At 43.0% G+C, this 24,621-nt stretch overlaps 1 protein-coding gene and 1 long non-coding RNA gene across 2 annotated transcripts in view; both read left to right on the top strand.

Annotated features, from left to right (window-relative positions):
* PDE6D (phosphodiesterase 6D) overlaps positions 1-24,621 on the top strand; it is a 30,219-nt gene that overhangs the window by 160 nt on the left and 5,438 nt on the right. The gene's annotated exons all lie outside the window — the stretch shown is intronic.
* On the top strand, positions 67-24,616 carry LOC146543642 (uncharacterized). Its single transcript, XR_014885578.1, has 3 exons — positions 67-3,310; positions 5,992-23,850; positions 24,238-24,616. It is a non-coding gene; the product is annotated as an uncharacterized LOC146543642 (long non-coding RNA).

Here is a 24,621-nt window from a genome sequence, read left to right as displayed (position 1 = left end):
AGGGAGAGGCGGGCGGGCGGGCGGGCGGGCGAGCGAACGGGCCGCGGGCGGGGCCGGGGTATAGTGCGGGGGGGGAGGGGGAGGGGGAAAAGGTTTGGTACCGCCGTTTCTCTGTGTGAGGGCGGTTGTCATGGCAACGCTCTCCCCCAGCCGGGGCTGTTCCTAGCGCGTCCTCCTCCCCGCCGCGGGTTGCGGGCTCTGTCCCTATGGACGCGGTGCGACTCCGTGCGGGTACTGCGGGGCTGTGTGCGGGCACTGCGGGCTCCTTCAGCGGCAGCGCTGCCGTGCTCGGGCTCTTAACGCTTCTCTCTGCGGTTCGTGGTAAAAGTTTTCGCCTTGTCGCTCTGCGTGCTGGCCGAGCACGAGTTTACTGCCGGTGCGGTGAGGCAGACGCGGGCTCGGGGCGTCCCTGCGTGCGGCCTAACAGCCCTGGGGACGGGAACGGCTCAGCCTGAGGCCCGTGTGCTGTAAGGGTGGGAGAAAAGCACGGCTCCTGAATTCAGCATAGCAGATCCTTCTCCGCGGAGCGGGCAGGTGCCAGGTTGGCCTTAAAGCACGAGAAAACCATCGGTTGTATTTTATTCCCCATAATGGAAAGGACGAGACCAAAGTGAATACCCTCTTGCTCCAGTGCTGTTATTCCTGAGCGTGTTTTTGGCCGGCGAGGTGCTGCTAATCTTCGTGCCAGCTGCAGCACGATCTGAGTTACTCGGTTGGATTCGGCTGCTATCAAACTATTGGCAGATGCTTTTCTGAACTTATGAATCACTGTCCCCTCCCCCCAGCTTTTAGTTCTGGTGCATCTGGTTCCTTTGCTTCTGCACTAGTAATATTGGCAGTTCTTTTTGTTTGTGGAGATGTAAGATTTTGGCTGTCAAAACATGATTTAAGAACGTTTTGTGCGAGTAATTAGGAAAAGCATAAGCTTCTGACAGATGAGACTGAGCTTCTGGTAGAGATGAGAAGCGTTGGGAGAGTTAAGCCTAAAGTACAAACTTTCATGTGTTTGTATTTACTTGTTTGTGCACGTTCTTTGCCAGAAGCAGAATTTGACTGAAGGTCTGTGTCCAGCTATGGATGAAAAATCACTTTTGTTGTTTGGTAACTTCAGTAGAAAATGCTTTTTGGCCTTTGGGAGAAAGACGGTAAAAGTAAACTCAATAGCTCAAGAATTGGAGAATCAGGAAAGTGTTTCTCTATGCATTTCATAGGTGGAACTTCTTAAGTTGAAATAGTTGAATAATGTGCAAGTATGCCTCTAGTATAACAGGAAAGTGGCAGAGCAGGCATTCCTCATTTATGAGAGAAAGCCCTGAGACACTGCACCATCCACACAGGAAGCAGCTCGTGCCCAGATGTGGCCTCATTCTCTGTAAGGCAGCCACCAGCTCAGACCTCCTTTTTTGAGGGTGTGTATTCTGGAATGGTATAAAGAGGTGCTTTACTTCTGCCCCCTGTACTACTCTATGTGCTAACTTAGTGCCCTTAGTAAAAAAGGAAGAGAGAAACAGCCTCTGAGAAGCTGTTAGGTTTATATTTGGAGTACTTGAAAACTTTCTGCTCCACCCAGGAGGGAGGGAGTTCATGCCCCACAACTTAAGCACACCCTCAAACTTGCTTTTAGCACCACAAGCCATCACAGTAGTACTTCAGATATATTTAATTCTTCTGTGACAAGATAGGTTTACGTGGTAGAGGACATCACTGAGGAATCAGTTTTCAGAATACTCACCTTAATACAAGAACAGGCAATGTGGAAATGGAGTTCACATTGAGTAACGAAGCACCCTCAACCAAAGTCTGTTCATTTGTGGCTCCTGAGAAGAGACTAACTACAGGCTTTCAAGCTGATTGGGACATGCTGCTGTGCACATTAAATTACAGCCTAAATCCACCCTCTGACTTAACACCAAGAATATGCTTCCCTTCCTTTATGACACCAGCACAGAAACATGCTGTGGCTAGCAACAAATTCAGACCAGAATATTTTACTCCCTCTTCCCATAGATTTTGTTACTTAAGATGAAAACCAAAAGGAGAAATATTTGATATTAGCTGGCAAAGAGAATAGCCACTTCATTACACTAGGATTTTGTTTGTGGCACCAGTTAACTAAATACCAGCAGTGTCGTAAGTGTGTTACAATAAAAGATGGAAACAACCATCAAGAACTTCTATAGCTTGTCACTTGAGACAGTTCTTGTTATCAGACCTTACACGTTCATTCATCAACTGACTGTTCTAAGGGCGCTGCTTAAATTACAGCATTTTAGTGGTCTACTACTCTGAGAATACATTCTGGTTGTTTGGCCATGAGTAATACCAGTTCAGTTAGCTAATATTCCAGAGGAAGGCATCTGTAATTACTGAGCTCCATTTCCACAAGTATTTGTGCACAGGTGTCATCTCAAGTGCATTCAGTCTGACTCTGCTCTGTGCTCTGCCACTCCCTCCCTCGCTTCCCCCTGAACTGAGGCAGTTTCTCTGTCAAACTGCAGAGTGGTGTTTTACTTGATCTCAGACCAGCAAGGAGGAAGGAGCTCAGAAAAGCCAGTTGACTCTTGTAGCATGGTTAAGGTACTAAGTAAGCATATCCATTTTCTATTTTAAAACTTACAATCCAGACAAGGTATCACCTCTTTTATTTGCTACTTCGCAGAAGAGCCTCATCAGAATGTTAACCTTAGGTAACTGCCACCTAGACACTTAGCAATTCAGGGTAACTTTCCTCAATGAACTTCCATTTAAGGCTATGCAGTACCTTGCTGCACTTTAGAAGGCTCCTGAAACAAATTGATACAGTAAACAAAGCATGAGGAAAGCATTAATTGTAGGTCAGAATAATTACTCATTACTTAGTGCTTGTGGTCCATGTAAGCACATACCAGCAGCTCAGGCACTCAGGCCTTTGTAGGCAGAACACTTTGGAGACTGTCCTGCTCCCTGAAATCCCTGAGGTTTCCTTTGCAACATCTTCCAGTTTCCCAGAGCTTCTTCCAGTTTTTTCCATCTAGGAAATCAATTTTTTTTTTTCCAAGGGCATTAATTGGAAGGATGGATGCAACTGTAGTAATTGTATTAGTTATAATTATATCTTTATGAACAACCAACCTTGTTTTTAATCTGCAGAAAATGGGATTCATCTCCAACTTCTACCTTGTTCCTGCCATACACACAAGAACTGTGATACATCACAATCTTGCCTGCCAGTTCCCAAAATAGGAAAGTGACTGGTTTGTTGCAGCACTCACAAACAGACAAATCCAAATAGAAGTTCCATCAGATTGGGTTTCCAGTTTATTCTTGTCAGGTCAGTCAATCTTTAACTGACTGTTCTCTTAAAATGCTTATTTATTGCGGTATTGACAGGAACAACAAGGTGGCAGCTTCAGCTGGCTTTAGAAGTCTCTTCCCTCTGTGTGCTCCCTCTGATTTTGGCTTGTTGGGTTTCCTGCAGCTGACAAGGAAGATGAATCACTAAACTGGTGGGTTAGGAGGAGACACTGTGCACCAAGGAGGGAACAGGGCAGCCCAGAAGCCAGTAGTAGAAGCATACTCTGTAGAGATCCAAAAGCAAAACTTACATCTAGCTGATTTTAAAGTTGCGTTGGTGCAAGCTGGGAGACATAAGTTGGAGATCCCCACTCAAGTCCATTGGTTGTTTTTTTTTTTGTTTGTTTGTTTTTAAGAGGAAAAGTTCTTCCCATTGACAGCATAGACCTCATTTATGTAACCTGAGAATTTGATCTTGTACCACTTTCCTGTGGTGCTGTACAAGAAAGGACGGTCTGCATTTCCTAGTTCACACAAGCTGCAGCACAAGTTCACACCCTGACAGAATTGGTAGGTCTTTGTTTCAGAGATGCCAGCTTCACCTAAAAGCTTTAGCCAGGTTATATGTGATATTTACGTGTCATTGTGGTTGAGGCATCTTTACCTTATCAGTACCTTATCAGAATTGTCTTCAGCATCAACAGATATTCTGCTCTGATGATCTGTAGTTATGGTAGACTGAAGACAGGACAGGCTCTCCGTGTTCATCACACAAAGTTCATGAGGCACATCTGCAAACACCACCAGAGCAGTTTTACCAGGTTTGGTTATACCTGCCTCTTCCTCAAGAAATTCATCACAGCACTCCCCCAGTTCTCTTTCATTGGAGAAATAGTCATGCTTTTAACAGTGTTGTTTGCTTTTCTTCCCACAGACAGTTTGAATGAGCTGTAATCAGTTTTCTGTATTTTAGAGTTGGTGCAGCTCCCTTGTAGCATTTGAAGCAGTGTGTTGTGCTCTAGGCAGAAAAAGGAGGGAGGTACATCAAGAGCTCTTCTATTACAACAACAAGTTAGTTGCCATGTGCTACAGCATTGTGTCTTAACTAACACTTGTTTGAAAGCATGGAAGCTAATTCAACTTTCTTACACATCATCTCAGAATTGATCTGGAAAGAATGTCAAGAGTGAGAATTTTACATGAAGTTAGTAAGACAGCAGGCCACTGCCCCCCAACTTCTACAAGGTCTATAACCCTTTTGTGTTTCCCCAGCTCTAAACTGGGAAATTAAGGCAGCTTCAAATTTGAATTCAGACCCTCAGTTAAAGAACAAACCAATGCTCTGTTTCCATCTAGTCAGTCAAACCTTATACAGAAGTATGAGACACGTTGCTGGGCTCCCATATACACCACATACAGGTAGCAAGCACAGCACTCAGTTCAGTTCCAAATATAATATTTTTTTCTTCCTGTATATCATCAAAAAACCAATTCTGTGAATGGATGAGACGTAGCCTTTTTCTGCTGCTCACACACCTTAAGGAATAGATGATGTATGGACGCATTTGATGTGCATAAAATATAATCCTAGTGGTTTTTTTTTTTTATGCTCAGTACTCAGCAGTTACCTTTTCATCCTGAGAGTGCATCACAAGCACCCACAAAGAAAAAGAATCAGCATCTTTGTTATATCACCACCAGGGCAGTGGTAAAGACAAAAGAGGTGAGGCAACATCCTCACTGGGCATTACTATAAAGTTTCCAGGTGTTTGACAGGATGCCCTGGTATGCACAGCAAGGCCATTGCAAGGCTCCATCCAGAAGGTACCTTCCAGTAACTGAGGTACTCTTCAATGAGAACAGGAGCCACCTCTCAGCTGCACGTTGCTAAATCCTCACTGACAGCCAGGATTTTCAGTTATATCTATGAACATAAGATTCCATTATCAGATTTTTTCCTGAAGTAATGTTTGACTGGGATGTCAGTGTTAGGTGCAGAAGATATTTATGGGGAACCTGTCAGATTATTCAGCCTTTCAGTTGATTGTGTTCATGACTAAAAATTACATACTTGGGAGAATGACAGGCCTAGGCAGAAGGCAAGAGCAAGAAGAGTCATTTTCACATTCAGTTAGCCTTTGAGATAACAGTGCACTAAAGCATTATGTTATTAGATTTATCCATTCCTTCACTGAAAGGATTGCTTAACTAACTTGGAGCCATGTTGTCTTCCCCTAACAGGAGGTGTAGGGGATTTTACTTAGTAGTTCTATGGCAGGGTATTTGTGTGTGTCAGTCTACATGCTGTGATGTGTGCACAAGTCATCTACTCAGTAGCTGGTCAGAAGGCTGTTATATAGCCTTCTGTTTGTTGCATCAAAGAAATAAAGTGCAAGATTGCCCTCATTAAAGGGGAATTTGTAACCCACCCAAGCAGATTGCTTACATGCCTCTTTCCTCCTGACTTCACATGCTTGGAAGCAAGAAGCTCAGCTGATGTTTTATTAAGCATGGCAGACCTGGTCAGGGCAGCCTGCTGGGCAAGCAGAGTTAATCTCAAGTCACTGGTTTGAGAAGCAAAAGTAAATTCTATGTTAAAAAGCAGTGAGAAAGTTGCTATTTACATTACCTTAAATAAAAATCTTTCTGTGCATGTGAAAGTGCTTATGGAGAACCTCACTAAGGATGAACACATTTTCTGTTCCTCTGTTGGCACAGACTGCTGCTAGCTTTGTGCTTGGAGAACACTCTGCAGTAGGAAGAAGGGGAAGAGAGAAAGGGCAGAGGAAGAACCATTGTTCCCATCCATGGGGAAACAGAGCAATCCATCTGCAAACCGGATGTCGAGAAGTAACTACTGATTTGTAATGCAGGGGAATCTTCTAGAGGTGCCTTAGACATTTAGCTTCCAATTTTAGTCTTTAGAATAGACACTTTAGTGCATGAGTACTCACCTGTCAGTCTAGCCCAGCTTAATCCAGTAAAGTCACTTTCTCTCCCAGAACACAAGATAGTGAAAAAAAGTCCTTCTGATCATAAGGCTAATAAGGTCCAGGTAGAACCAATATGATTTTTTCCAAAAGTTCAGTTTAGGAAATGGCATGGTTTTATTGCTGTTGAGGAAAGAAAGCCTCTAAAGTTACCCACCCTTACATTCTCTACATGCACTGCTATCACAGCAGCTGGGCAGAGCTGAGAGTACCATTTCCAGCTGCTTGTTACCCCTTGTTCAGATGAGCCATCCAACCTCTGCTTTCAGTCAGAACAAGGCACGTGAGCTTATGCAGCTTCAGCAATAAGTTAAGGAACAAAGACCTGTGGTAGGCAAGTAGATTGGGTTAGCAGTTTTACAAACAGCTCAGCTGCTACATTTGGTGGAGAAAGTTGCACTCAGCTGGGGAAGGCAAAAAGCAGCAGCCCTGTCTGCAGCTGGCACATATCAGAGCTCCCAGCCTCACTCTTGCTTCCATTGAGCTTCTGCTCAGCCTCACGCTGCCTCTTCCAGCACTGTGGGACAGTCCTCACCACAGACGTGGCTCTGCCCACACTGCCTTGTTTAGTTACCCTTGCAGCACCAAGGGTAAGATCCTAGGTCAGCCTGTTGAGCTGCTAATATCACAGTTATGTCCATGCTCACTTTACTTCCCTTAAGAAAATGCCCTTTAGATACATCTTTTTCTTCTTAATGTTGGTACCACATCACCAAGAGAACCATTGAGCAAATGCCCCTAGAAACTTGACTTTCCCACAACACAGTGAGCCAGACATAGGAAGCCAGTGGCTGGAAATCCCATGCAGCCTTAGGGAACAAGTGCACACTATTTTTAAAATAGTCTTTCCAGAAAGAGGGAGAGAAGCCAGCAAGCTTCCACAGCTACTTTGGGCTGTTCATTTATGACACCCTAGTTAATTCACAAGGAGTTATTACAGTTACACTTGCAATGAAAATGCAGTGTTTAAGCAGCCCCAGAAAAGAGTTGTTTTTATATGCTTTCCCCTTGTGATTCATTCAGAGGGGATTGTGTTGTGTTAGTACAATAACAACGTTAAGCTCCACTTCTATAGGAAAACATTTGTCTTCTCAGAAAGAAAAGACAAGTTCCCTAGTCCTATCAGTATCCTGCCTTCAGAGTTTTAAGCTCCAAGACTCACAGAAAAAAAAAAATTAAGAGCATCATCTTTATAAAGCAGCCCAAACTGAAGTACCACTTGCAGAATAAAAACAGGTTCCCTAGGGAAGGTTGTGAACTTACCTCTTCAATAGCCTGGTCTGTTCTTCAGAGAAGAGAATCAAGTCTCCCTTCTCCCCACAGGCAGTCCCATCACCTCCCCCATAACCTATATAAAAAAAAAAGGGGGCCAGGCACTACCTCCAATGACTGGGAAGCAAGGCTGTCTTCCTCTAGGGCCCCCAGCCATGCTGCTTTTATTGTGGCCTCTTCCTCATGTAAATACAGGCCTGCCAGAGGCCAGGTGAAAATGTTTCACACTGATCACAGCAACTCCTTGATCCTGTCTTGTTGATGGAACGGCACCTTCTGGGTTCCTGCTGAATGAAGTGTGAAAAGTGGCACTGCTTAACAAAATTGCATGCATAAAACTCAGTTTTGCCAGTTCTGAAACAGTAAATGCAGAAAAGGAGGCAGGGACATATTTGAAAAGGTTGTACACAGTCAAATAAATAACTAAAGATAACGTTTTAATGTAGGCATACCTGTAAAGGCTTCAGGTAATGCCAATTAGGCTTTCTTTTGAGTTTTATGAAGTTACACGTTTTAAAACAAAAGATAATGTTTGAAAAAGCATAATACTTGTATCAGCTGTGTGGAAGTATGGTTTTTCAGTACCCACACTGTGATTAGTAATCCACTTGTGAAGGAAAGCTGACTGTACTACTTATATGTGGTGTTATACATATACGTGTATGGTGTACATCTTTTTTCACAGTGGAAGGAATATATTCAGTTGTTTCAGCTGAAAATTATATTAATATGCTTTTTTTTTTTAAGATCAGATCTCAACTACTCTGAGAACATAGCATAGAACTGTAGAATGGCTTGGATTGGAAGGGACCTAACGGGTTATCCAGTTCTGTATAACATATCCCATAGATAGCTACAAACTTGTTATCAGAATAAGTGAAAACAAAAATCTTAGTATGAGCTTAACTGTAAGTTTCCTTGACAATGAAAGCCACAGGAACAGCTGGGAAATAATAGAGCTCATTGTTTTTTTTTTTGTAATTTCAGTAGTGATTTCAGCATTCCCACAAGAACATCTTTAATCTGGATTCCAGTGTTAGAGCACAAGGTGCCCAGGCCTCCATCTCAGCGATCCCCTGGCGATGTGATGTTCTCCAGTGCTCACAGCACCGCACTGCACATCAGTGTGTCTGTAGAGGCGCCTTGTGGAGCTCGTTCATACATCAGTGTTCAGCATTCAGAACCAAATACCAATCTGCTACCTACTCTGAACTGCAGTGGCATGGAGTTTATTGCTTACAGTGTCGGTGCTTTGCTGTAGCTCTTTTCCAGACAACTTACTGTCTTTTCAGCCAGCCACACTGTCTAACGCTGCACGATGTTGGGATGGTTAACTTGTCTAATCCACTGATCCACACTGCAGATTTAAGCACTTCTCATATTCTAGTATGTTCCTAAAAAAGCACAGTAATTCTGATATGGAGTCCCTGTTTCCTGAGAGTTCTGCCTCAATCTGTCTAAATCCCGTTGATTCCTCCCCTCTGCCTCTGCTTTCAGTGCACTCTGGTCCATTTACAAGATTACATTCCTCAGGCAGCTGCCAGTCATTCCCTCTTGACTGTATTTTCATGGTGGTTTTCTCATTCCTTGCTTGGTCTCTATGCCCCAGGTTTTCTTTCCTTTCTCAGAAGAGACAAGATAATGAACTCGATTTCCTTGAGTAATCTCAATCCTGTCAGCTGGAAGTGGAAAACAAAAAAATTGTTTGATCTGTACCGCAGCATGTGGTCTTGCCATTAAGCTAATTTACTGCTTTCACTTTGTAAATAACTTACTCTTGTCCAGAGCAGCAGCTGGTGATTTCATATTCTGTCTTCAATAGCACGTATCCTGAGGTGAGCCGTCAACTCCTTGTCTGCATAGCGGCCTCCCGGCATGTCAGTGACAATTGGTTGTTGCAGAGGAGGGAGATCTTCTTTAAAAGGTGCTTCTGTGACTGTTTTTCTCTTGGAGAACCTCTGATCCTCACTGTGGTCTCGTCCCGTGAGGTGAGAGGGCTGTTAGCATTCACCTAAACGTTCACATCCTCACTCACTGCCCTGCCTTGGTCTTGAGAAAGCTGGGATTCGTTGGCCAGCTCACGCCTGGAAAAATCTGGCAGCCAGCAGTGAAAATGGTCTTGGTGTTTCCTCTTGGGGGCCCTGTCTGTAAGGGCTGTACTGTTGGCAAGGCTCAAGTATGCCCATTCCTCATGCACACATGGGCTAACTTGCACAAATGCAGTGAAATTCAGGCTGGTGCTGTCTCGTGGGTTGTACATGGATCTGTGAACCATTTAAAGTAACATCAGGAAGGAGGTGGCTTGTTTCCATGCTGTGCCACTCCAGCAAATACAAGATTGGCATTTGTCACTGTGGACTTCATGAAAGTGCTTGTCTTAGTTGTTCCTCTGGCTGATTGGAATTTTTATTTTGTTCATTAGGTGGAAAGTGTGAAGTGCCAGGGTTAAACACTGTTTTACTGTGAGATCTCAATAAGATTAAATCCCCTTGTGGTTCTCTAATTACATTTCAAGGATACTGAGTTGCTTTCCCAGAGAACCTGTGGTGATCTGTCTCTAAATGCATCCCTGGTTGCAGAACAGCACTGGTTGAATCAGCCAGGGATGTGCTCTGTGCGCTGTATTTCAGAGCAGCGTTAGAGGTGTGAGAGTTCAAAAAAAAAGCCCAAAGTTTTTTGGGTGATTTGCCTTTAGTAAAACTGAGTGTCTTCTGCTCTGGCAATTCCAGTGCAGAGAGTCAGAGTTTTGCTGTGAGGCTGAACAAAACAGCACAACTGTGTTTGCAGCCTTAGTTCTTTTGCACATTAGTTTTCACTGTCATAAACACAAATCCTCATAGACCAATTAACAGCTGTCCTCTAGCAACAGTACTCATTTCACCTTTTCTCTGGTGGCTGCAATTGTCGTTTCCTTTGTAAGCTCTGTAAAGGAGCTTTCTTTTCAGGATTCGTTCCTTTTTGTCACTTGTTAGCAGTGCTTATGAGAGAGGGCATATGAGCACACCTGGAAAATGAAGGTCAACTGTCTGGCCTGGTTTCCTGAATAGCATGCAGAGCAGTAATCCCACCCCGAGGGAATACACGCTGTCTTTAAGCCAGCTGCCTTGAGCAGTGTGCAGCTTGTTGTGCCAGGAGCGTTGGAACTGCAGTAGTTCCACTGTGTGAGTAAAGCAATGCCTGTCATTTTTTTCCCCAGCTATTCTGTTGCAAAAGGCTTTGGTGTAGATGAAATCTAAGGCTTTATATGCTAAAAATATACTCCAGCTTAACTATTTCTGCTTAATTTTTCCACTCTGGATACCTTTATCCCAGGATGTGGCCAGTTTTGAATAACAGAAGTCACTTCAAAGCAGATCAAGCTGCTTTGGAATTGGACTCAGTGCAGAATGAGAACATTCAGACAAGGGTTAAACACAGGATGAATAGCTCAATTCTGAATTTGTTCTGGGCTTTATCTGGTTTGGCTCCTGTGCACTGGCAAACCCTTAATTAGTTCAGCTGCTGGCAAGAGGTACTCTTTCAAAATTGATATTTTATTGATAAGCTATTGAGGAACAGAAGTTCTCTTTGCAGTGCACAAGGAGGGTTTAGGCAGAATCAGTGTATGAATGCAAGAGAAATTCAGTGCTTGACCTTTTATTCCCACTTTTCTCTGAGTGACATCAAGAATCTCTTAAGTGCTCCTTTTACAATTGATTCTGGTGGTGTCAACACCTGTGTGTTTACAATTAGAATAAAACTCACAAGCTCATTTCCTGGAAGGTTGGAGCTACCAGACATCATGGCTGTAGGCTTTATTGATCTGATGGGGCTTTGGAGAGCTGACTGTGAGCCTAAAGATTGGCCAAATAACAACCTCTGAGCCTCTGAAGTCCTTTGCAGAAATTAATTCTTCCTTTTTTACAGACCTCTCTGAAATCAGGACGTGGCTCCGTGAAGACTGAGCAACAGGTTTTCCCTGTGAGGAGGTTCTGCACACAGACTTGTTCCATGGCAGTTTTTTGCTTTGTTTTTGTGGGTGGGCACCTGACTTGACAGTGACTCTGAATTCTCCCCTCACCCAGGATCTGTTCTCAGCAGCACAAATTAAAGAGTGGCATTGCAGGCAGTTTTGCTTCTGCTCTTTGTTCTGCAAGAACAAGAGGCTGAGCAACGTCAGCTTTAACAGAAATGTAAAAAGTCAGGGCAGGACTTTCTAGGAACTACTCTCTGTCCCTTATGCAAAAGTGATGGCCGAATACAAAAGCTCTTGGTACAAAAGTTGCCTGCTTTCGTGTGCCAGACATTCACTAATTATATAAGAATGCTGGCAAACACCAAGCTATCTCCTGAGTGTTCTTTGAGCTTGTGGCTTTATATATAATGGGTTATGTAGTGTAATCTTAATGCTGGCACTGTTAGAGTCTGGAATTTACATTTATGGAATTCTGGTATCTCAGGATTGCTGCTAGAGCTTTCTTAGATTGCTTTCCAGATCTGTTATTTTTCTTCATAGATGGAAGCACTGATTCTTGTTAAGGCTTTCTTGTTACAGTTCCAACAAGCAGAATTCTTTCATATCGTTTTGGGAGGGTGAATCAATCTCCTGTATTCCATCAAAACTTTTATGGGAAGAAATGTTCCCACTGATATATCTGGAATGAAGATTGAACTTTGTATCAAATTTTATACTTACAGTTAGCATTACATATCAGTTGTCCCAGACACTAAGAGGATAGCTAACTCAGCTCGGGTTAACAAAAAAGGTGTACAAAAGTGTTTTCTTTTGAAGACCCATCTCCTTTAGGACATGTTCAGTGTTTAAGTATATCAGTAAATGCTGTCAGTCTGCCACTTGGCATATTTGCTGCAGCTTTTTTCTCATCAAGCTAAATTAGGGCTGCAGAGAGATTTGGTGTTGAAAGCTGTGTTTTAAGATGTAGAGTTTGAATGGCCAAGTTGCTTGGTTCAACAGAGAGTCCTGCAAACAACTGCTGATTTTTACCATCCAGGTTTCCACTGTCTCACATGTTAGTGCATCCCCTACATACAGAGCTGTCTGCTCTGTATTAATGAGGTACTCTGATAGAGGGAAGGGGGAAGTTTGCCTCATGTAAGGTTCGTGGATGGAACCTTCTCTAACCAACAGTTCTCTGCAGAACAGTGCTTTTGTGAGGGACAGGTAAGTGGCACACAGTTCAGTTGGAAAGATTTGTATCTCCTCCTCATTTTACAGAATTCGTAGGTCTGCAGCTGCTGCAAGGACCGGGATGTTTTCCTTCTTTAATGAAGACTGAGGAAAAGGATTCCCCTAAAAGATGAAATATTTGCGTGTTCAGTGTGGAATATATATTTTTATATATATATTATTTATTTTTGCCAACAGAAATTATAGTAAAATTCTTGAGCAAACAGTATCCTGCTGAGAGAGGTAACCAAGCTGGCGGGACTGCTTCCTTTGTGAACACTAATCAGCTACTTAATTGATGGCAGCACAGGAATGATTAATAGGAGGCTTTACCAGAGTAGATGTCTAGAAGTGTGTGCATGCTGTGATGTGACCTGCGTGGTGCTGCACTTTGCTATGGGCAGCCATCCATAGCAGGGTAATATGGGGCAGCACACGTTACCGAACTGCTGGGCATGCTGCTGGAAGTTGAGTAAGTGAAGGTAAGGAGAGGCAGCCCAGTTTAGTGGCTTGGAGAGCAAGTAGAAAAATCCAAAAGAGTCTTTGAGCCGTTGAGGATGGAAGCCATAGTAAAATAATGGGTTTGAAATTAGAGTTCTTTTGGGTTAATAAATGTAAGGGAAGCTTTTGTGCAAAATATTATTGTAATAACAAGCTCATGTTCTGATTGCCTTACCAGTGGCATCTTCAATGGCATGTTTGTTTGTTTTACAATGGGGAAAGATAGAAAATAAGCAATTAAAGCAGATTTATTTAAGTGTACGGCTATTCTGATGCCACACATCTGAGCTTTCAGCTGTGTGGTTCTAAGATTGTTGCTTAGTTTTTCTGCTAAAATGCCCCAATTTATTGCTGCTGTGTCTGCTTGCTTTGTAGTGTGGCCAAACAACTGACAAGAAATAAATCCTCCCTTTTTGTTTCAGCTGTGATCCTCTTTTCTCTTTCCATGTTTCTCATCCTAAAGCAGCCTCCCATGAATGTGAACACGAATCTGGGAGGTTAATTACTTCCGTTATGTTCTTGGGATCCTCGTTATATTGGTAAATCCTGTAAAGAAACGCTACAAAATCTGGTACTGGTCTGTTCAAAAATAGATGGACTTTGCTCTGCCTGTGTATCACTTGTCATTCTCGTAGTGAACAGTGTATTATTGAGCTTTATGAAAATGAAAAACAACCCTCTTGTTCCCTAGCTTGTGGTCTCAGTGCCAGCTAGGCACAATTAAGTCCGCCACTAAATTCCTATCTCCCAGGAACATAAGAAACCTCGGGGAAAATCTTTTATATAGAGATAAAGAGATATGTTTTCAAAAGAAAAAATCTGATTTTTTTCCTGTAATACCTACTCATAACAGCAGTCTAATATTACTGTCAGATTTACATTATCCAGTCATTTAAATGCCTGGTCTTTATGGCAAACCAGCGCAGATTTTGACTACAGTCTCAGGCACTTGCTTTCTCACTGTGTGATGTTGTTTAATCTCCCTGGCCAGGATAGGGGAAGTGGTGATCTCCTCACTGAAGACGTCACACTGAGAAGATTGTAGTAGAGAAATAAATAGAACAAGTGTTGGAAAGCCAAGCAGCTCATCTAGGCTGAACTAAAATGCACTCTGTGCCAACAGGTGGAATTCCCCATGGCTTTGTTTCTGCTAACTCCAAGTAAGGTTCAGTCACCCTTTTGCAGTGTATGTAGCTGGTTCATGTCAGGCTCATCTAAGTGCACGTCTCATTTCCTGAAATGGTGTTTTACCTTTCTCTTCAACTAAGTAATCAGTTTGTTTTTCCAAAAGTTATTCCTCTGGTAGAGTAGAGAAGGCGGTGGCTTCTCCCAAAGCACAGAGAAGAGGCTCAGAATGTCACAGGTGAGGTTCAGCATTCCGAGGTCTGATAGACAGTGCTGGCTCTATCTGGCTGTCATTAGTCTGTATTCCTGGCCTGCGGTGCTGAGGTGCAGTGCTAAGACATGGGAGTACTTCTGGTAGCCAGACCCGGGCTGATGATCCCTGCTGTGCAGTCACAGTGTGTGTCTGTGCTCATAGATGTGCTTTTCTCTAATAGATGTGTGTTTCTCTCTAAAATTGGCCTTTGTGGAGCAATCTGATCTGACAGAGTTAGCAAACGTTCAGATGTCCTTCACAATAGAGGAAGATCATCAAGGTAAATATACATCTTCCTGCATGGGAATTTGTGAACGGAAGATAGCCTTGTATTTAGAAGCTTGCCTTCAGGTAGATGGCTACGATTTGGAAGATTTCCCTCTAAAACATTGAACTGGATGTGCTAGCAGATTTTCTAAAAGCACTACCACTGTGAGTGAAAAAAATGAGTTCCAAATCCTTGCCCAATCCCAGCTGGATCTGCTGAGGCTGGAACTACTGGAAACTTTTTCCAGCAACATTCAGTTAGGAAAAGCTTGTTACTGGAACATTTTGCCTGTTTTCCAGAGGCGTTGTATTCTAGGACTGCTCTGAGCTCAGGAGGCTCTGAAAAAAGGTAATGAAAAAAGAAAACAAGGAAGAAAGAAAACTGGCTGCTCCTATTCAAGGAAACTGACACTGAGAGTGCCGATAGAGTTAAGGTGATATCAGGCTGTTTGGAATGGTAATATTGGTAATATTGGTTCAGCACATCGGAGCCTTTTGGACTGCAGCCATTCTGTAGAAAATGGATGGTTGCTTGGTACAAAATGGTGCATGCCTGTCTGTGCCAGAAAGGAACAGTCATAGCGTTTGTCCTAAAACTGACCTTCCAGATTTAGTGCTGACTACATTTTGCAAAATTATTGCTGCAGTTTCTGGAGCCAGCAATTTTGAAGACAGCCTGAATACATGAAAAAGTGCTGTGTCTTCATTCAATCATTGGGCTCCCTTTTACACCTAATGACATCCTGTGCAAGGAAGCCTGGTCCGTAAAGATGTGTTAGAAACTGCACATCAGTGGCATCTCTAATTTTTTGAGTGGAGGAGTCACTTTTTCTACCTTAGCTGATTGCTTGTCTTAAATGAACAAAGAAACAACCTATGAGCTTAAATATGGCCCATATGTGGACTTCACTGAAGCACTTCACTTCAAAATTTGCTTGAGCATCCAAACTTAAGGAAATAGAAAAGGAAATAAAGCATTTTCACAGGAACTCCACGTGAATTAAAGTGAACAAAGAAAGAAACAAATACAGTATTTTTCCCAATAACTCTCCTGTATTTCAGGTGCTTTTATGTTGTCTGAATGAACAAAGGTGTTGTTGATAAGTTTCATAGGTTTACTCATTCTTCTGGTTGGAAGCATTTTGCTGCTATTCACAGAGCTAACACATCTGGTTTTTTGCCCTGCTTTGCAATGCCATTTTAGACACTAAGAAGTACTTCTAATTCTGTAACCAGTCATCTTTATTTCCTTCCTGCTCCCCGCTTCCATTAGCGATGCTTGGCAGTGACTCAGAGCTGCTCTGCTTTCTAGTTAGGGTGAACAAGAAACCACCAAAAGCAAGAAAACATGGAGTGAAGGGAACCACTGGCACCTTCCCCACAGTGTGATTGCAACACTCTGCTTCTGCGCAGTCCTTCCAAGCCGGAGTAAGAATTTCCACTGGGCAGAGAGCACAGCTCCTGGCTGCCTAAAGAGAGAAGCAGGATTCTATTGAAGCGTGAGACTTGAAGACAAACACCTCTGGAGATAGAATCATGGAATCCCAGAATGGAAGAGACCTTAAAGATCATTGAGCTCCAGCCCCCTGCTGTGGGCAGGGTTGCCAGCTGCTCAGTCAGACAGCAGTTTCCAGTCCGCAGACCTGTTCTTAGAAATACCTGGTGTGTTAATGCATCCAGTATGTGACATATGCTTCTAAATTATGTGAATCTAATAAATTTGTGGATTTTCAGGAGTAGTCTTTTGGAACTCAGTGGGCTGCTGTGATAGAGAGCTCTGCTGGAAGAGGTAAAGGAGAAAAAAAAGAGGAACTTCAGCGGGGGAAAAAGCTTGTAGACACAGCATTAGTGCTGGCAGTTGGAAGTCATCTGGGCTTTTTGTGTTGTCAGTTGCTTATTTTACCAGGGGAACACTTTCAGACCGAGATGCTGCTTGGAGTTCAGAGGATAGATAAACCAAACAGCAGGGGAACCCACTGGTGCTCAGCTGCACCATTTTCAATAAACATCACTCAATGGAGAAATTATTGCAGAGGCCTTTGAGGAATAAAGGCATTGACTGGCCACAAACAGTGCTATATAGAACTGCCTTTGTAAAGCCTTTCAGGTTTTTTTTTTCCACACTTTACACAAGGCTACAGGTCTTTCAAAGGAAACTGTGTGAGGACAGCAGCCCAGCAGCCACGCTTATCCCATTTAAATATTTGGTCAGAGAAGTCTCTGTTTCTCCGCTCAGGTCTGTGCCCTGCATGGAGGAACATGAAGGTCCTTATAGACTGACACGAAATCAAACCGAGCTTTCCTTTCTAGGCAGACTAACATCATGTGGATTTTGAATCAGTCGAAGAATGGTATAAATGAAAAGGCACATGGAGGTTCAAAATACCAGGAAAGCTAATTTCTTTGTGTGACCATCAGGACATCCAGAGTGTGAAGAGCAGCAGGCCGCAATGATGTGCAGGGCGGTGCGTTCCTCTGGTTGCAGCCTCGTCTACCAGAGTGAAGCTACTCACCAGAAACCCTCGATAAGTTATTTCCATGAAACTCCCTCTGGTTCATTACTGCTGAGAACCTTGAAGAGTGATCATCATAGTTCCATTGTGTTGAGAAGATTGACTGTTCTAAAGCAGCTGAGACAAAATGAACTTGTTCCAGTTGCTGAATCACCATACAGCGCTCACTTGCATGGAGAATGGTGTGATGTGCTAGAATTGAAGAGCAGGTGAGCTGAATTGCACACACTTTATTCCAAATTGTTTTGGGGTTTAGAGCATTTAACTTAATTTTAAGCATTCTGGATTTAAAAAAAATCAAAAAACTATCTAAGCAGATCTGAATTGCAGGAATGATCTTTTAATTGCCTCTCCTTGGGGTGGCTTCTCAGGCTGCCCTGTGTGCTGCCACACCTCTCTGTAGGCGGGGCATCTTCTGCACGGTGGTCCCAGGGCTGTAATTAGGCTTTAATTGCATTTTTAGTTCTCCTGTACATTGTCTCTCTTAGCTACATTTGGTTTTATTCTTGCTGTTGAGCAACGAGGAAACCGCCTTAAAATTGCCTTCTGATAAAGCCCCATGGATTTTAAAGGTCACATTCTTTTCTCGGATGAATACATCGTTCCCATTGATTCACCCGCTGCTTCTGCAAACTCCAAGTATTACTGATGACATTAATTATGTTAATATTCAGAGCTTTCTTAGCGTGAGCTCAAGCTTTTCTTACATGCTAATTTCAAGATCCATTTAAAATGGAAGGAAGGTGGGGAGGAGCAGTTATTGCGCGGGGAACGAGAAAATAATTTTCTTTGTGCAGGTCATGCTTATGAGATGGTCCTGCAAACAATGATGAGTTTTTCTATGTTATTGATTGTTTTATTACCTAGGATGTAAAGCGATCTCCAGATGTGGTCTCACATTATTCTTCCTGCTGAGACACTGCTATAATGGAATTCTATCAAGCCTGTTCAGAGAAGCCAAAGAGAAGCCTAAAAGACGCAGGCAGCAAAAAGCAGCAGAAAGGCACTGCATTGCTTCAGCTCGCTTTTATTGTACTGCTGTTATCTGGGCCTTGGAACCATCTTAGCACCTGGTTCTAAAACAAAACCCATTTCTAACAGTCACAGAGCTGACACACCAAGCGGCTCGCTCCCTCCAACAGGAGAACCAGTCCCACGAGATTCGCTTTGGGGCTTATTCCCTCTTGAAACAGCACTTAACTCCTTGCTCCATGAGTGCTTTTTTTTTCCTTTAGAGTTTGAGATCTCAAAGCTTACCTGTTTTGGAGCTTAGGAGTGGTTTGCCTTTAGGCTGAGCTTCATCTCAGTGTGTCTGTAACTCTCCAGTGTGAGCATCTGTTTCTTGCTCTTTTGGTTTGAAGAAGACGAAAAGTCAGTGAAGTGGAAGGCTGGCTTGGTGTGCAATATTTCTCTGTTTCTGAAGAAACAAAACTTGTTCTCCCACCCACCTGCCCATGCTGGACACTTCTCTTTTCAGAGTTCCTAAACTCTGAATCTGCATTCCTTTTGTTAGGGCATGTGAATATGTCCAGCAGTAAACTGCCAGGAGTGAACATCAGATGTGAGCCAACTGCAAGCAAACCCCGCGCCTTCTGTGCTACATGGTGTCACAGGGGGGCTGTGGAGTAGAGATGAATGTTGGTTGGATGAAAATAGTGAATAATAATTGTCTTACTGGATCAGAATTGTCTGTAAGGCACAGATGTTAAACAGGATAATCTACATACATGTTTTACTGGCAAATGTTGCACATGATTTTGCTGCATTTCCAGGGGAATGAAATGGCTGTGTGTTTCTCCCATTTAATAGCACTGCAGCTGATCTGACTACAGATTGATCTATGCTGCATTTGTGTTGTAGGTATTGACAGCGTGCCGCAACAGAAACCTCCTAATATATGTTATCTCAGCAGCACTCAAGTAGAAAATACATCCAGGCTGGGGACATAGCTCATCTGCAGGGATGTTACCCAAGTGCAGTGTCTCTGTCAAGTTCTTACAGGAAGAGTGTGACTTGTAGCAGTGAATACTGTTGCCTAACAGCAGGACCAACCTGACTGCCTTACAGGACTATTTCTGCCAAGAAGTGATTTGAGATCTATTTAATATAATAGCACGTAGCAGTATTAACTTCTGCACTATTAGCTCAATTTTCTATTAAAATTAATGTAAGGTTGACACAGTATTCAGTAATGTGTACGACTGTCTTCCCAAGTACAGGCCAAGCACAGCTTAATCCAGGACTGTCTGATGTTGGTGAAAACATGTTGTGAAGATACAGGATGCATTTAGACAGCATCTGCAAGCAAAGATGGAAGAGGGAATCCAGCAAAAAGGGAGGAGTAGCACAAAGTACACTAAGTATATGATACTGTGTTGATTTTTTTTTTTTGCTGCAACACTGCAGCTGTTAAGTATATCTCCTGATAACATAATTTGCTGTGAGATAACTTTGTTGCCGGGGATTTTTGCTGCATTTTGTCATTAATCAGTGGCTCTGCCTGGCTTCTGATGCGCAGCAATTTGTTCTGCACAGGAGACTTCAGAAGCAGCCTCTTGTTCAGTGAGTACTGGAGTGTCAGGAGTGCTTTGAAGGGATAATTGCCTTCCTCCCATCTGAGGATTTAATAGAGCGCCTTTCCAGTCCTCAGCACCTGCATCTTTTGGAGAAGCACAGTAACCCTTATCTGGTGCATCGCTCCAGGAAGGCTGGTGCATAAAAACACCTGCTGCTGGGGGAGCTGTCGTGAGCACCGTCCGACTCACCTGGAACTGAGGGGATGCTGCTGCTGTCTAAAAGCAGGAGGAGGTGACAGTGCTGTGCCCAAAGGCTCCAGCAGTGTTTGAGGAATGTTTGTGATTTGTTTTGGCCCTTCTATTACTAGATGGAGTGGACGGGCACCCGTTTGCTTCCTTCACATACGGTTTTACACTGAATTTCAACCTTAGCCTAGGAGGAGAGACTCCTTTTTTCTTAGCACGTTGCCAACATTTACACTTGTGGTTTATTAAACACTAAAGACATCTGCTTTTCTTTTGTATGCAAACAGTGAACTTTAAGTTCTGATTCCACAGGGTATGTATGCACATGCTTTAACATAAGCACACAATTAAGAGTTCTCTGAAAGAAGGATTTGGGAATTGTAATAAAAAGTGAGATTAGAGACTGTTAAGATTAGAGGACTAATGGCATCAGTGGAGTAGAAGCATAAGGATGTTCAGGTGGTCTGCTCAGTAATCCTGTAGTTTTGGTAGTTGTAGGTTGCATAATTTGTTTTGGTCCTTACTCCTCAGACTGGATTGAAACCTCTGACTAAACAGAATTCTTCTGCAAAATGCAGCTGATAAAAATACAAGCCCTAAAGGCTGATCCTCACTTATCTGTAGCATTCTTGAAAAGCAGCACACTCTCTCACATTAGGCAGTGTGTGGCTGTAGCTGTTCTGCACAGCAGTGTGAAACCAGGAGTGAAGGTTGAGCAGTTTGGATCTGAAGCTTCTCTGGGTCTGCAGCAGAGGTGTAAGTCTGGATGGCTTCGTGCTTTCAGCTCTGCCTTCTCTTTGTCTTTTTGTCCTATAGGACAGTCATTATTTCCAGTTGATTGTTGAGATCCTGTTTGCACCTGGCATGCTGTGAACTGTTCTTGATGGTGCATTTCTTGTACCAAAAAGAACTGGCAAAAATGATGAAAGACCTCATCCAGGGGCGGTTATGAACATTAAGCTTGCTTTTATTACGAGAGATAAGAGTGCAGCAGCTCCAAAGGTTTCAGAATGGTGGAGACAGCAAGGAACAGAATGAAAAATAGACCGGTTTGTAATGGGAGAACTGACACCCATTGTTCTCTGCAGCCTTTCAGATAGTAAAAAAGTGCTAAACATTACAGCATATAAATAATAATCTGGGAGATTGGGCCAGAACTCCTTTAACTCCATATTCCTTTAATAATTAATTTTGCTTGTAGTCATCCCTTTCCTTCAAGGGAATTCTTAATTACCAGTGTGGTAATGCATGGGAATCTTTGCAATGCTAAAACATTTAAAGATAAGTATGTATATTTTGACTTGTTTGAAGGAAACAATGTCTGTGACAGATAGGAAAGGGAAGCAATTTCTGCTCTGAGATCAGAGGCATTCAAGACAACAGAAATTGGATTTAGAAATGCACGAACCATTTCCCTTCATCAGGCTAAGCAAAGTAGGTCTGTGAGGAAGTTAATTCATGTCAAGTATATAAAGCAAGTCAAATTCCAGCTACTACAAAGCTTTTATGTAAGACTTTGCTGACCCAATAGGTGGTGGAATATAAATAGACCAACAGTACTCACTTCCTTCAGCTGTTCTACCTAATCCTTCCTTGGCTTCGGGATTGAAGAGTATTTGATCTCTGGAGTCTTAAATCAGACGTTGTTTCCTACAGAAAATTGCCCAAAAGTCAGGAGAATGAACATTTAATGGCTGGGGAGTGTTCTTGTGATTTCACAACGAGAAACAGAATTAAGGAGATACTATAGTCCTTCCTTCTTTTCTTTAATACACATGAAGTTCACAAAGCTGGACCTGCATGGCCCTGCACTTGCTCTCTGTAGCTGCTCCCTCCAGGTGGCTTGGCACGAGCCTCTCCAAAAGGAGCAGCTGTGTTAAACCTGTACTCCCTTGCTTTCTCCTTACCAGCAGCACTCAAAATGCCCTCTTCATCCTGCCCGCAGGTCTCCGCTGCAGCTCGGAAGATGGAGTGCTTTTTATTTTTAGTAACAACGTCTCTCACGCTGGGACGGAAGAATCTTAAACCAATTAAACACATTAGAAGATAACTGTGTGTGGGTTTGGTTCAAGATCTCCATTTTCTCCACTCTGGGCTATGTCCCAGCAGCAGCCTTTCTGTCCGAGCTGACAGAAACAGTGTGAGAAGCTGCTAGCTAGGTAAGCAGCACAGCTGCAGCTTTGTCAGGTGTTCTCTTGCCAAAAAATCATTTGTGATGAGTTTTGCCTTTTTTTTTTTTTCTAATTCCATTGCAGTTAAGTTTTATAAATGATTTTAGTTTTGACTTAGGAGATTGTGTGCAGATTTCTGTTTCTTTTAAAAGATTTATTTTTTTTTTTAAGAGCGAATCTCTTGCACTTGAAGCTCTCTTTCCAGAAGAGTACTGTGTGTGTGTTTGAGATGTGATGATCTTATCTTCCCTTTTAATGATGTTTAGTTACAGGGAAAAAAGAACTGGCTGAATGTATCAGAGAAGGCTCTGGGGAGACCTTGCTGCAACCTTCCAGTCCTTGAGGGAGTTCATAAGCAGAAGGAAGAGCGACTTTTTACATGGCCTAATGGTGGCAGAACAAGGGGGAATGGCTTTAATCTAAAAGAGGGAAGATTTCAGTTAGATGTAGGGAGGGAATTCTTTACTCAGAGGACAGTGAGGTGCTGGTGCTGCTGCCCAGATCTGTGGTTCCCCAGCCCTGGACGTGCCCAGGGCCAGGTTGGAGGGGGCTTTGGCAACCTGGACTAATGAGAGGTGTCCCTGCCCACAGCAGGGAGTACAAACTGGGTAGTCCTTAAGGTCTCTCCCAGCCCAAGCCCTTCTACAATCTGCTGCTCCGTTTGGCACTGTACAGCCTACAGCCAGACCTGGGAGCTCCTAATTCCCACTGTTACTGATAGTTAACAAATAGCAAGGATATGCATCTGAAGGGGCTCATTTTTTAAATACAATGTAGGGTTTGAGTAATCAAGTGCCCAATTTACTGAATTACTGTACTGCTAATAGTCAAGTCTTCTTACTTCTCAGGGTGTTGTGAAGATAAATGAATCTGTCAGTGAGATGCTCAGATTGTCTCATTTGTTATTTTTCTCTCATATGGCGTGTGATAGATAGCATACTGCTTTCTATGCAGATAGTTTCACCCTGGCTAGTTTTTGTGTTTGTGGAAAAATGTATCTAAAAATGGTGGCTTTTTTTTTATGTTTTTGACATCTTCAATTACAGTTGAGGCGGTTCCATCCTGCAGCTTGTGTTGGCTAGGGTCTTGGATTTTTCCAGCCAGAACCACACAAAGTGCCCAGCCCCTCTGCAGGTTCTTTCTGCCATAATACTGCTGCTCGTTTTCTCTCTGATTTGCTGCCTGCAGCACAATCTCCCTTGCTTTGGTACCTGGGGAGGGATTTCAACTTGTTAGCTTTCTGCCAGGAGATGAGGGCAGCATGTAGGACCCTCCAGGGATGATGCTCTCCACCTTCTCCTTGTTTTCCTGTGGATCAAATGGCAGATAGTAAGTACGTTTTTTGGAACAATTCAGGCTACATATATGCACAGAGTGGGGGAGGAAAAGTTGGAGAACAACAATGTTATCCTGGAACACAGAATTTGCTGAAGCATCTGTTTCTTCCCAGGAGCTCCAGAAAGAAAATTGATCAATATGAAGAATCTGTGTGAGCCCAGAATTAAAGAATGAAGTCAGTGCACACATCTCACAGCTCTTCCCTGTACCTCACTCAGGTGAGCAGCAGAGCAGGGGCTGTGATAGGGCCGTAGGGCTGAGCGCTGTGTCCCTGTTCAGAAGAGCATTGCAGGTGTGCAGGCACCTTACTTTGATGTGGAAATACCTGAGTGCTGTTCCAGAAGAGATTTTTCCAGGGAAGGCTTAAGATCATTGCTAATTCTTCCTTTGAAAATGTGACTGTTTCATATTTGCCTGTACTTCAGTGCCTAATGCACTGATGCAGAGTGAAAAGTCTCTTTTCTCTTCATGCTCAGTGGCTGGAGAATTCCCACGAGTGCCAGTTACCAGGTCAACAGCAATAGAACAACCTTTGATATTAATATTTAGAAACTACAAAAGCTCAAATGTGATCAGCATTATTCTTTTTTCCTAATGTTACATAGGAAGCACTTCTAGCATTTTTCAAATGCTGGAGAGGAGCATTTGTTTGTGTGGAATTATCTGTTATCATTAGCAGTGTTTCTGCTTCTCTGCACCACAGTGACATTGCCTCTATCCTTTGGAAGTGACAAAAATTGATAACTGAGCATAACAAGCTTCAGTCTGAGTGGAAGCTGAATCTGTGCCTCCGCAGCTCTCATTGCATACGTTCTGGTCAAGAGTTGGTTGCATTTATTTGCTCCACTTTTTTCCTTGGCCTCCTGCAAACCAGAAGACATTACTGAAACTCAGGTGGAGTAGCCTGTATTAGAGCTGCACCAAGAATTCCAGGTGCTTCTGCATTTGGGGACATAGGTAGCTTGTTTTCCTTAATTGCTTCCCAATCA

Source organism: Meleagris gallopavo, chromosome 11 (genome assembly GCF_905368555.1).
Source record: "Meleagris gallopavo chromosome 11, MGAL_WU_HG_1.1, whole genome shotgun sequence".
NCBI classification, from domain to species: Eukaryota; Metazoa; Chordata; class Aves; order Galliformes; family Phasianidae; genus Meleagris; species Meleagris gallopavo.
Note: the sequence above shows the minus strand (reverse complement) of the source record. Positions and strands in the feature narration are given on the sequence as shown.